The 11,495-nt window shown below is 41.7% G+C and overlaps 1 long non-coding RNA gene across 1 annotated transcript in view; it reads right to left on the bottom strand.

Annotated features, from left to right (window-relative positions):
- Positions 1-3,755: 3,755 nt before the first annotated feature.
- LOC142761892 (uncharacterized) overlaps positions 3,756-11,495 on the bottom strand; it is a 94,524-nt gene continuing 86,784 nt past the window's right edge. The window contains exons 3-4 of the long non-coding RNA XR_012883831.1: positions 4,869-5,026; positions 3,756-3,982 (exon numbers count right to left, since the gene is read on the bottom strand). This is a non-coding gene — a long non-coding RNA (uncharacterized LOC142761892). The remainder of the gene's footprint in view (positions 3,983-4,868; positions 5,027-11,495) is intronic.

Below are 11,495 nucleotides of genomic sequence, written 5' to 3'. Positions count from 1 at the left end.
CAACCATCATTTTCTCCATTTTTTCCTCAACCTCACATTGCCTACACTTCGCGTCAGCCTCTTCTCCATCCGCTTCTACGCTTGGGTCCACTTTCAAACCCACTCCACATCCTGAACACTTTACAGTCTTTTTAACCATGTCTTTCTGACACCAATTGTGCCTGTACTCGAGAATTACTAAACTCGAGCCCTGCACTACGAAAAAAAAGAAAGTCTTAGTTCTACTACAAAAATTTGCGTGTTCAATGTACGCGCACCTCCCCTACGGGGTGGAAAAAGAAAAAAAAACAACAAAAAGTTCAAACACACATACCCGCACTAACTAATAAATACCTGGTGACTGGCCCCCGAAAAAGTCGTACCATAAAATAAGTGCTACGAAGATTTTAACCGCTACCTTATAATTATAAAGACAAGCTCAAAACATGCAAAAACACTTATCTGCGCAGTCGATCCGGAGCGCTCAAAAAACGCGTCCATCCACCGTGACAGCGTATAAACGATTGTGCGCGCCCCCACGTGGCTCCTCCTCGGTGGCTTCAGTGCGCTCCGTAGGTGCCGTTCGCCGCTCATCACACTTTCTTATTTTAGCCACTGTAAAGTCCATTTTGCCCAGCGTTTCTAGAACTGGTTAAGTTGCAAAACTCCCCACGTCAGATGACCCGTCACACAGCGCCAAGACAACTTTTGGTTTCGTGGCGCTGGCGGCGCAACAAGCTTCCACTTGCAGACGAAAACTCGCAATTCTGAAAGAGCTTTCTGAAGCACGCCGTTCTGAAAGAGATTTGCCAACAGCATATTATAAGAATTAATTAATGTGCTGCCACAGATACTTGATACTGCGTAGTAGTTCAGTGGTCTATACTGCGGATACTTCGTAATAGTTTACGCAAATACAGTATAATTATGACTTTCTGAACTACCCACAATAAAAGATGCTTGATAGCATAACATACGTTCTGTCCGTTAGTTGATAGTTGATGTGCGATCGCAATTATTTAAGGCAAAAAAAAGCAAATAGAATGTCCTGTATCCTCACTTGTGACTGTGTTTTTCGTGTCTTGAAATAAATTACAATTATGTGGCGCTATCCCGTGGCTTTTGTCTGGTTCTGTAGTCAGCTTTTTTTTTATGTCAGTTGCAATCTTTAGCTACATAGGCCGTCAAAAAGCTGCGCGTGTGGCAGTTTTCTTAAGCACGTCTTTCCTCCGCTTCTTCTTAAGATCCTCTAATGAAACCTGTTAACTAAGATGAAGCCAAAGCTTCGAGCAGAGACCACACTTTGAGGTATTGGTGAGCCCTTCGTAGCGACTACTCACGGGGCTGCCTGCTGACGCATTAAGACAACATGAACACATTTTCAGCTTTTCTATTTCGTCCAGAAGTTCGGTCAATTGGGTGATGGTATCTGCATTGCCGGGCGACTTGGCTAAGCAATGGTGACGGCTACCAACGGGGACTGTCATGTCTTCTGCAACGACTACGCATTTCTCCACAAATAGCGCTCTTTTTTTCTGCTTTGAACACTAGAAACACTACAAGATGTCTTGTCTCGCCATTCTCAACAACTTTCCGCCAACATGCAGACAAATAAACGTTTTCTCTGTCTTGAAGCGAAAATATGATGCCACTCGTTGAAGGCACGTAAAAACCTATTTTACCGTCTTCGAGATCAGTGCTCGGAGATAGTCTATTCTTTTTAGCCGATGATATTCTGGAAAGTAACCCACTTCTATTGGGCGGCTTTCACTTCTTTGTCGCACGTTTTGAAAGCTAAGTGGGCAAATTTGTGATATCCGCGGAACGCATCTTCAGATGAGGTCCCACTTTCTTCTGGTAGTTTACACCTCCTTAATATTGACGGCGTTAGTGAAAGTCTTCAGGATGTCCTCCCCATGAAAGTGCATATCAAACACAGGTGGTGTGCTGGGTAGTTTCTTATCCGCACGAGGAATAGCGTGGACCGCAACATGTAGGCATGATGAAAACACGCAACACATACAAAGCAGAAAAGGGTACGCTGAAGCACAATACCGTTCACGCGGAAAGAAGCCTTCATGGATAGCGACGCACTGCAACATGCACAGCCGACGGAGGTTACGGGAGTGACACCAGCGAGCATGCATTCAGTGAATCTGGATGCGATAGCAGCGCCACATTTGTCTCTGGCAGCGGCGGCGCCACGCAACATCACTCAGTTTTGCAACTTACCTTGTTCTAGAAACGTTGATTTTGCCCTCCCTGTCGCTAAACCCCAGTGCTTTGAAAAACTCTGCGCCATAATCCTGAACTATAGGGTGGAGCCCTTTACAGAACATTATCAAGTGTTCGGCAGTTTCCTCCTCTCTGCATGCACTGCATACCATGTCTACCCTTTCGTATTGGGACTGATATGTCTTGGTTCGCAATACTCCTGTCCTGGCCTCAAATAGTAGAGAACTACACCGAGTATTAGCATAGATCCTTTCCTTGGCAATTTACTGCTCAAAATTTCATAGATCTCTAGTGCAGATTTCTTAATCATGCCGATTCTCCACATGTCAGTCTCCGTTTCCTTCCCCTTCTTCTTAACCGATAGTTCATTTTGGTTTGGCCCCTTGCTGTTTTCTAAGTATTTACTCGTCAATTTTCTAGCTCGCTACCTCCATTTTGTTTCGACATTCTTCATGTACAAGCAGCTGAAAACATTCCTAGCACAACGCTCCTCCCCCATTTCTGTCAATCGCTTCTCAAGTTTTATCTTGCTGCTAGCTTCTTTGCGCTCAAATGATGTCCATCCTATGTCACCTTGTACTCCCTGATTTTGTGTATTCCCGTGAGCTCCTAAAGCAAGCATACCTATTTCACATTGCTTAGTTTCTAATCTTGCTTGAACTTCTGATCTCAGCCACAAGACTGCATTGCCGAATGTCAGACCCGGAACCATAACCCCTTTCTATATTCCTCTCACAACATCATACCTATTGTTTTTCCACAGTGCCCTATTTTTATCAATGCTGCATTCCTGTTACCTTTAGTCGTCACGTATATTTCGTGTTCTCTTAGGTACTCGGTCTCATATCTTATCCATACGCCAAGATATTTGTATTTATCTGTTATCTCTAGCGTCACCTCCTGTATACTAAGGTCACTACCTTCATTATAATTAAAAATCATGACTGCTAATTTTTCTTTACTGACTCTGAGATCTAACCTATTTCTCTCATTACCGCAGATGTCCATCAACTTTTGCAAATCTTCCCTGTTGTCGGCCATTAGAACTATATCGTCTGCGTATATCAATGTTGGTATTGCCTGGTAAATGAGTTTTCCTTGTTTAACGAAAAAGCCAAGTCCAGTTCCCTCTAATTTGGCCTCTAATCCTTGTAGGTACATCATCCCTACAAGCAAAATTTGCTTGGGCCAAGCATGTTAAATCATCAGTGGCCAAGCTGCCCATGCTGGGAAAGTTATCGGAGGCCAAGGGAAGTATGTGCTTGGGAAGTGTGACAAGCCTACCATTAGCCAAGCAAAGGAAGGAAGTGCTTGGAAAATCATTGGAAACACCCCTTTACTAGGTTGGCACTGCAGTGGATTAACACGCAATAGCGAAGCATGTTCTTGGCATGGGAGCCAACCATTTTGGCCATTGCAATTTCTGGCTCATTTATTTTTTGTCTTGGCTACAATTCGATGCCACGGCTACTTTTTTCTATATTTTTCATGCCCCCTCCCTTCCCCTACGAAACGTAACAAGACCATTTCTTTTATTTTTAGAGCTTCAGGTTTATTTTACACGTAGTATATAGAAGGCAATATGCCATTTTTTCATTTCTCAAGTTCTTGTGATTCTGAAGTGTTGCTGGGGCTTCCCTTGAAGTCATCCATCGTACTGGCATGCCTTCTCGCATAGGTGCACCTTCTTGATCTGAAGCAAACACGAGCCATCCTTTTGTTACGCCTGGAACAGCTGCATCAGTTTTATGAACAGAGTATGTCTCATCTGGAAAATAGGATAAAAAACGTCATGAGGTCCTCTTCTTTGTTAGGCTATCTCTTAAGCAACTGCTTTCACAAATTTTCAACAAAACACACAGTAGGAACATTTGTTGGGAAACTAATAGGTTATGCATGATTTTGAAGATGATAGAACCTGCACAGACGGGAAGAAAATACTTGTTGGACTACATGGTGCATTTTTTACTGAAGACAATTAAAAAAATCCCTTTATTCTCGCACATTCTAGAACATATATTCTCTCAATTAGAAGAAAAGGTAATTTTTTTTACTGATAGCATTCTGGAAGCAGCTTTGGCACAGAAGCATTGTTTAGTGTCCCTGTTTCTTTCTTGTACGTACGTCCTTTTATATTTATAAACATTACTGAGGTAGTCATGCACCCTTACTTACGAAAGTTACTTTTGTCGTGTAGCTTCTGTTGTCAATGCTTTATTTCATTTCAATGCTAATTATTGAGCAGTCCTGCCGCTTAGTCGTGCAGCTGACTGTTTAAACGATGAAATTGGTTATGTGGTCTGGCTCCCAGCTTCCACAAATTGGCAAGCTGATAGAACAGGAAATAAGAATATACAACATTTAAGTGATTAATATGGTGGCAGTGAAACTGTTTTAATGCTCAATCTCGCTCCAGATGACAGATGTTGGCTTTTTTGAGGAGGGCATCATATATAAACTAAAAACAATGTATTAGTAGGTCAAGTTTTGAAACAAACATCAGTGATGCAGTATGTGCAATACTCTGGTCCTAGTGGAACACTGTAAAGAACACCAACCAAAATATCACAGCATTGACATGACGAAAAGTCAAAAGGATGTTGCCAAGAAAAGGCAAAGCAAAACCAATTTGTTTGTTTTCTGTTGATGCTCACCAAACAGAAGCGGCAGCACGTTTGCAGGCTTTTAAATAGAAAATTGTTCTCAGAAGCCCAGCAGTACTTCTTCCCAACCACATTAGTACAGTGTGATGGAGCTTTTTGTGCACACCATATTCAGCACTGCTGACATTCTTCAGGAACAAATAGCTGACCTGTAAAAAAGTAATACATAAATTAGAAAGTTGAGAAATTAACACATGTTTAGAAGCTTTGAAAAAGTCTACTATACACAGTGGTTGTGGTGCTAACAGAAAGATAATCTTGCCAAAACAAAACAGCATCAATTCATCAAAATATTCATTGGACATTCTACAAAGTACTTGGACTGGCAAAAGTATACCTTCATTGTAGAAAACTGAATAAAACTCATAAACCAAGTAAGTATTTAGGCGTAATTATTTTTTGCAAACAGTATTTTTTGGTGCAAATTTCCTAAAGATTCTGTTGGACAACTGAAATAGTCATGTGTTTTTGTGTCTATTATAGTCTGAGGAGCGCCACTCACTGCATGCAAGAAAATAGAACAGATATATGAAACTAATAATACATTGAGCTGATGAGAGATCATCATCAGCCTGACTACAACCACTGCAGGAAAAAGACCTCTCCCATGTTCTACCTGTTAAATTGGTCGTGTGCTTGCTGCTGCCAATTTATAGCTGCAAACTTCTTGACCTCATCTGCCTACCTAACCTTCCATCTCCCCCTAACCCGCTTGCCTTTTCTGGGAGTCCAGAGAAGGCAAGCGGGTTAGGGGGAGATGAAAGGTTCCTTCTCTGAGAATCCAAACATCCCTGTCCTTCCTCATTTATTCTTTCTCCTCCTCCTCCTCCTCCTCCTCCTCTTGGGAATCAAGTTAGTTACCCTTAATGACCAGTCGTTATCGTGTTTACATGCTACATGCCCGGCCCATGTCCATTTCCTCTTCTTAATTTCAACTATGATATCCATAAACCCAGTTTGTTCCCAAGTCCACTCTGCTCTCTTGTTGTCCCTTAAGGTTACACCAACCACTTTTCTTTCCATTGCTCACTGCGTCGTCCTCAATTTAAGCTGAACCCTCTTTGTAAGTCTCCAGGTTTCTGCTCCATAGCTAAGTACCGGCAAGATACAGCTTTTTTTATTTTTTTATTTACAGTACCTTACAGAGCCTTCGAGGGGCATTGTGTAAGGGGGCGGTACAGATGATATGTTATATATATAATGTAACAGACTAGAAAAAGGTAGAGAAGAGAAGCAGAGGAAGACGAAGAGTCTTGCTGATCATAGTGAGCATTAGATCTTCATTATGGCGAATATCACAAGTAGAGGAAGAGGTGGGGAGGTCCGCAGCTATTGCTGCTATCGAGTTGCATGAGGCTTCATCAAAGAGAGCTATCTTCATCCCACGAGGAAGCACAACCGGCGTGGCAGAACAGCTCAGCGCCCACAATGTTGCTACTCCTTTTGTCATGCACACCACAGAACAAGGCACAAGGCACCACAGAACAAGGCACAACGATACGACGACCGTCACGAACCGGTTTTATTCAAAAAGGTGACTTGGTGTTACTTTGGACACCGCAACGCAAGCGTGGATTGTGTCAAAAGCTTCTGTCACGATATTCAGGCCCATTTGTAGTTTTGCAGCGTCTAAGCCAGCTCACTTACATAATAGCTCGTCTTTTGTCCAATGGTCGACGATCGAGCAGAACGCAGCTCACTCACGTCGCTCGCCTGAAATGTTTCTACCCTCGTTGTGCATCATAACTCGCCCTACGGGCTTCGTCTGCTTGCGGGGGAATGTAACAGACTAGAAAAAGGTTGAGAAGAGAAGCAGAGGAAGACGAAGAGTCTTGGCACGATCGATAGCTCAGGCTAAACAAGATTATGACAGAAGACATTATGAATACCTGTCGAAGCCTAAACATATGAAAGCACTGTTCCGATATATGAGAGCTCGGAAAATCCTGCCATCACCAGTTGATGTAGCTTGTGATAATCTATCGGCACAAGAAATGACCACTACCTTAGAGGCAATCGCTAAAGGTCTGGAAAGCAGATTCACTTCAGTAGTGCCAAACAACTGGCACAAGTCTACGACAAAGTCTGATTTTGAAGAGGTGACACAGACTGAAGTATCCAACGTGATTAAACATTTACCCTGTGCATCTCCTGGCCTAGATGGAATCACAGTACCCATGATTAAAATTCTGTTCAATTTATCGCCTCGAGACGTCGCCAATGTTATTAACTACTCCTTAAAAAACTCATGGGTGCCGCAGGATTGGAGGATAGCAAAGGTGATTCCTATACTAAAAAATCCGGGTGGAGGTCGATAATATCACACCAATCTCTCTAACATCTAACATGGTCAAACTAGTAGAGAGGGTCCTACATAGCCGAGTAAGTATCTGGATGGCAGACAATTTAGTAATAAAACCGAACCAAATCTGCTTTCGTAGTGATTTCTCAATTTGGTGTGCCCATGCTGATTTAGAGAGCCGAATACAGCTCGCGCGTAAAAGAAGGCAATACGCTGCTTTAGTAACGCTTGACATAGCCAAGGCGTATGACAGTGTGGAGCACTTCGTATTGTTAAATACGCTGGAGAGATTGAACTTCCCACGATATTTTATTGAGTGGGTGGCAGAGTTCTTAGAATCAAGAGAATTCTACTGCGTCAAGGATGGATGTTCCTCATCTAGATTTAAACAAACGCGCGGAGTTCCCCAAGGAGCAGTCTTATCTCCAATATTATTTAATGCTTTAATGAGCACAATTCCAACAGATCAAGAAGTTACTGTCCACATTTATGCTGATGACATCGCACTCTTTGCTGCTGACTGTGGTATTTACTCATTACAACTTAAATTACAAAGATATCTTAACATGTTAGAAATTTGGTTGCAGTCGATTTCGTTATCGTTAAATGTCAACAAAAGCGCGCTCATGGCGTTTCCGCTTGCAGAACCAATTTCAATTTCAATACTATATAAACAGGAACCCATCCAGCAAGTAGACTCTATAAAATATTTGGGAATCATTTATAATGACAAACTTAACTGGAGTCCACACATAGAGTATATAACTACCAAAGCACAGTGGGCATCAGGCTTACTACACAAGCTAAGTAACCGGAAATATGGGTTACGGAGGCACACCTTGATAACGTTGTACAAAATGTACATGCGCCCCATCATGGAATTCGGCTGCATATTATTCTCGGGTGGCCCTGCTTATAAAACGAAACCTCTAGTTCTCTTGGAGCGAGAAGCACTGCGAATGTGTCTGGGACTCCCTAGATTTGTGGCTATCAACGTACTGTACCAGGAAGCGCGCCTGCCTACACTACTTTGTCGATTTCGAATTTTGACCGTACAAGCATTTTTAAAATTTTATAGCTTACCGGCAAGAAGATCTCAATATGCTTTTATCGCTAACCCAGACGCCTTCTTTCTTGCTCATTGGCCATGGTTTCACACACCTCAGATAATGTTTGTACAAAAAAAAATCTACAAAGTATAAATGTGAACATTAGAAATGTAATTGAGACTAATGACTCGAATTGTCATGTTATTATTGAGTATGATGATATATTCCCCCAAAACGCCAAATTACAATCCCTCAAATTTTTAAATAACATATTATTAGATTACTTGGAGCATGCAAAAACTAAAAATATAATAGCCACAGATGCTTCCGTAAATAATCAAAAGGCAGGTGTAGGCATTGCCTCTGATTTGCTTGACTGGTTCTTTTCAGTGAGACTGCCTGATTTTACTCCAGTTTTTGAAGCGGAGCTCTTGGCGATTATTTTAGCTCTTCGAAAACTTCCATCAAATCAAAAGAATGCAATAATAATGACGGATTCTCTTTCAGTTTGTGCAGCTCTGACAGCTTCAGAGAACTCTCGAATTCTAAACACATTCAAAACATTAGTACCGCCGCAGTTGAGACTCCTGAGATTACTATGGGTTCCGGGTCACTGTGGATTAAGATTAAATGAATTGGCCGATTCCTTAGCACGAGCCGCACTTGATGGGCCAGTTTTGTTCATACTGCCAAATGTAGAATATATCACGGCTATAAGATATCGAAAATCAGCAATCTCCACTGATACGATAGAAAAAGTAATTATATGGACAGACTATAACCACCTCATGTTTCCATGGCAACCCCACTGGAGTCAGTCCAGAAAGCTCGAAGTCTTAATTACTTAATTTCGATGTCATGTCCCCCCCCCCTAAACCTGTATCTACACAGAGCTGGTCAGACAACATCACCCCTCTGCGCATTCTGCGGAGAAATGGAATCACTAGATCATTATTTTTTGTATTGTCGCCGCTACGAGATACTTAGAAAAGGTTACTAGTTATGCCATTTCGGAAAATAGGCCTTAGATTGACGGCGGAAACGGCGCTAAGCTTTGGCGCCTCAGCTTTGGGACATTGCCACAAAGATGCTTTCAATGCCGTTTGCGATTATATTCAGGCAACCAAGCGTATACCTTTGTGATCTTCAATCAAAAAAAATATTTATTACTCTAGAAGGCAGAGTGAAGTAAACGCAGCTGAGTGGTAAACATAACACCTAAAATCTCAAAATTGCTCAATTTGATTTTTTTTCGTTTGCTCTTTTTATGTTGTTTTTATTTTTACATTAGTCTTATTATATTACCAATTCATTGCACATAGTTAAAATGATCACAGAAAAACTGCACTACACTTTCTTGGCCAATCCCCCTGAGTGGGTATGAGCCAACCTCCCAGGGAAACAAAACAAAACAAAAACGATCGCAGTGTGCTGCCGCAAACGACCATCGTTCACCTCCTGTAAATAAAACCATCTGATCACAGCTCGCTGTTACAATATATATATATATATATATATATATATATATATATATATATATATATATATATAGACAAATATTGAATATAATAGAAAATGCAGTTCAACTTATGAACACGTAAGCAAAATACATACTAGAAAAGTGAGTTACAGTATGTGAAGGTGAAATACAAAAAATATTATGACAGTAACTACAGCCTAGCAATAGTGCAAAAACATCGGTGACAGTCCTATAAACACTGATGCTTACGAAGATGCGATAGAGCAGTTTTTGGTGGATAAGTATTTTTAAGAGTATGATAGAACTTTGTGTGGTCTTGTTCTGACGCAAGGTCATTTGGCAAATCATTCCACAAACGAATAGCTCGTGGAAGAGCCGACTGGTTGAAAGCGTTAGTATTGCCGTACATGCGTGATATGCTAAAGGTGTTATGTAGTCTGCTCGAAGTTCGATGTGCTAGATTAAGGTGAACAGATAGCATCATGCTGGTGTGGATAAGTTTGTGAAATAGTGATAAAAGTGAGACGTCGCGGCGAATTTTCAGTGACTCGAGTGCAAGGCTATGTTTAATCTGTGTTACGCTGGACGGGTAGCTGTGGTTACGCGCTATGAATCGACTAGCTCTGTTCTGTATAGATTCTAACTTTGATTGATTTGTGAGGTTTAACGTCCCAAAACCACCATATGATTATGAGAGACGCCGTAGTGGAGGGCTCCGGAGATTTCGACCACCTGGGGTTCTTTAACGTGCACCCAAATCTGAGTACACGGGCCTACAACATTTCCGCCTCCATCGGAAATGCAGCCACCACAGCCGGGATTTGATCCCGCGACCTGCGGGTCAGCAGCCGAGTACCTTAGCCACTAGACCACCGTGGCGGGGCTAGATTCTAACTTATCTATGAGGTATTGTTGATATGGTGACCAAATGGAGGATGCGAATGCCAGTTGAGGATGGATTAGAGCAAGATAAGCCAGTTTGCGCACATCGGAGGGAGCACTGTATAGATTTTGGCGCAGAAAACCTAATGATCTTGATGTGTTGGCACAGATAGAAGTGATATGTGTGGACCACGAAAGTGTAGAAGTTAAGTTTATGCCTAGGTATTTGTAATGATCAGTGCGTTCTACAATGCTATTATCAATTATGTATTGGCTAATAAAGTTATTAGTTTGCATTTGGAAACATTAAGTGTCATCTGCCATGTTTTGCACCAATAAATTATATGCTCGAGGTCTTTTTGAAGAGTTAGACGATCGCTATTGTTGCGGATGGAACGATAAATAATGCTGTCATCGGCAAATATACGCATACATGAGGATATGTTGTCAGGCAGGTCGTTAATGTAGATGAGGAAAAGTAAGGGACCAAGAACACTGCCCTGTGGTACACCAGAAGAAACGTAACAAAGTGATGAAGAGTGATTGTTGGCGATAGTGAATTGTTGGCGGTTAGTTAGGAAGTTTCTGAGCCATGTTAGCGTGAGTGAATCAAGTTTTAGTGATGACAGTTTTAATATCAAGCGACAATGAGCAACACGATCAAATGCCTTTGCAAAACAAGAAATAAACAATCTGTCTGTAGATTACTGTTTATGTTAGAATGTCGGTAGGTGGTGAACTCAAAGAGTTGTCTCGCAAGAACGACCCTTTCGGAACCCGAGCTGGTCAGAGAAAAAGAAATTGTTAGATTCTAGATGCGCATAAATGTTAGAAGCTATGATATGCTCAAGCATCTTGCAACATATGCACGTCAAGGAAAAGGGGCGATAATTTCCAGGTGAACT

The sequence above is a fragment of the Rhipicephalus microplus genome, chromosome 1, assembly GCF_043290135.1.
Source record: "Rhipicephalus microplus isolate Deutch F79 chromosome 1, USDA_Rmic, whole genome shotgun sequence".
In the NCBI taxonomy this organism is placed as follows: domain Eukaryota; kingdom Metazoa; phylum Arthropoda; class Arachnida; order Ixodida; family Ixodidae; genus Rhipicephalus; species Rhipicephalus microplus.
The sequence above is the reverse complement of the archived record's forward strand: the minus strand, read 5'-3'. Positions and strand labels throughout refer to the sequence as shown.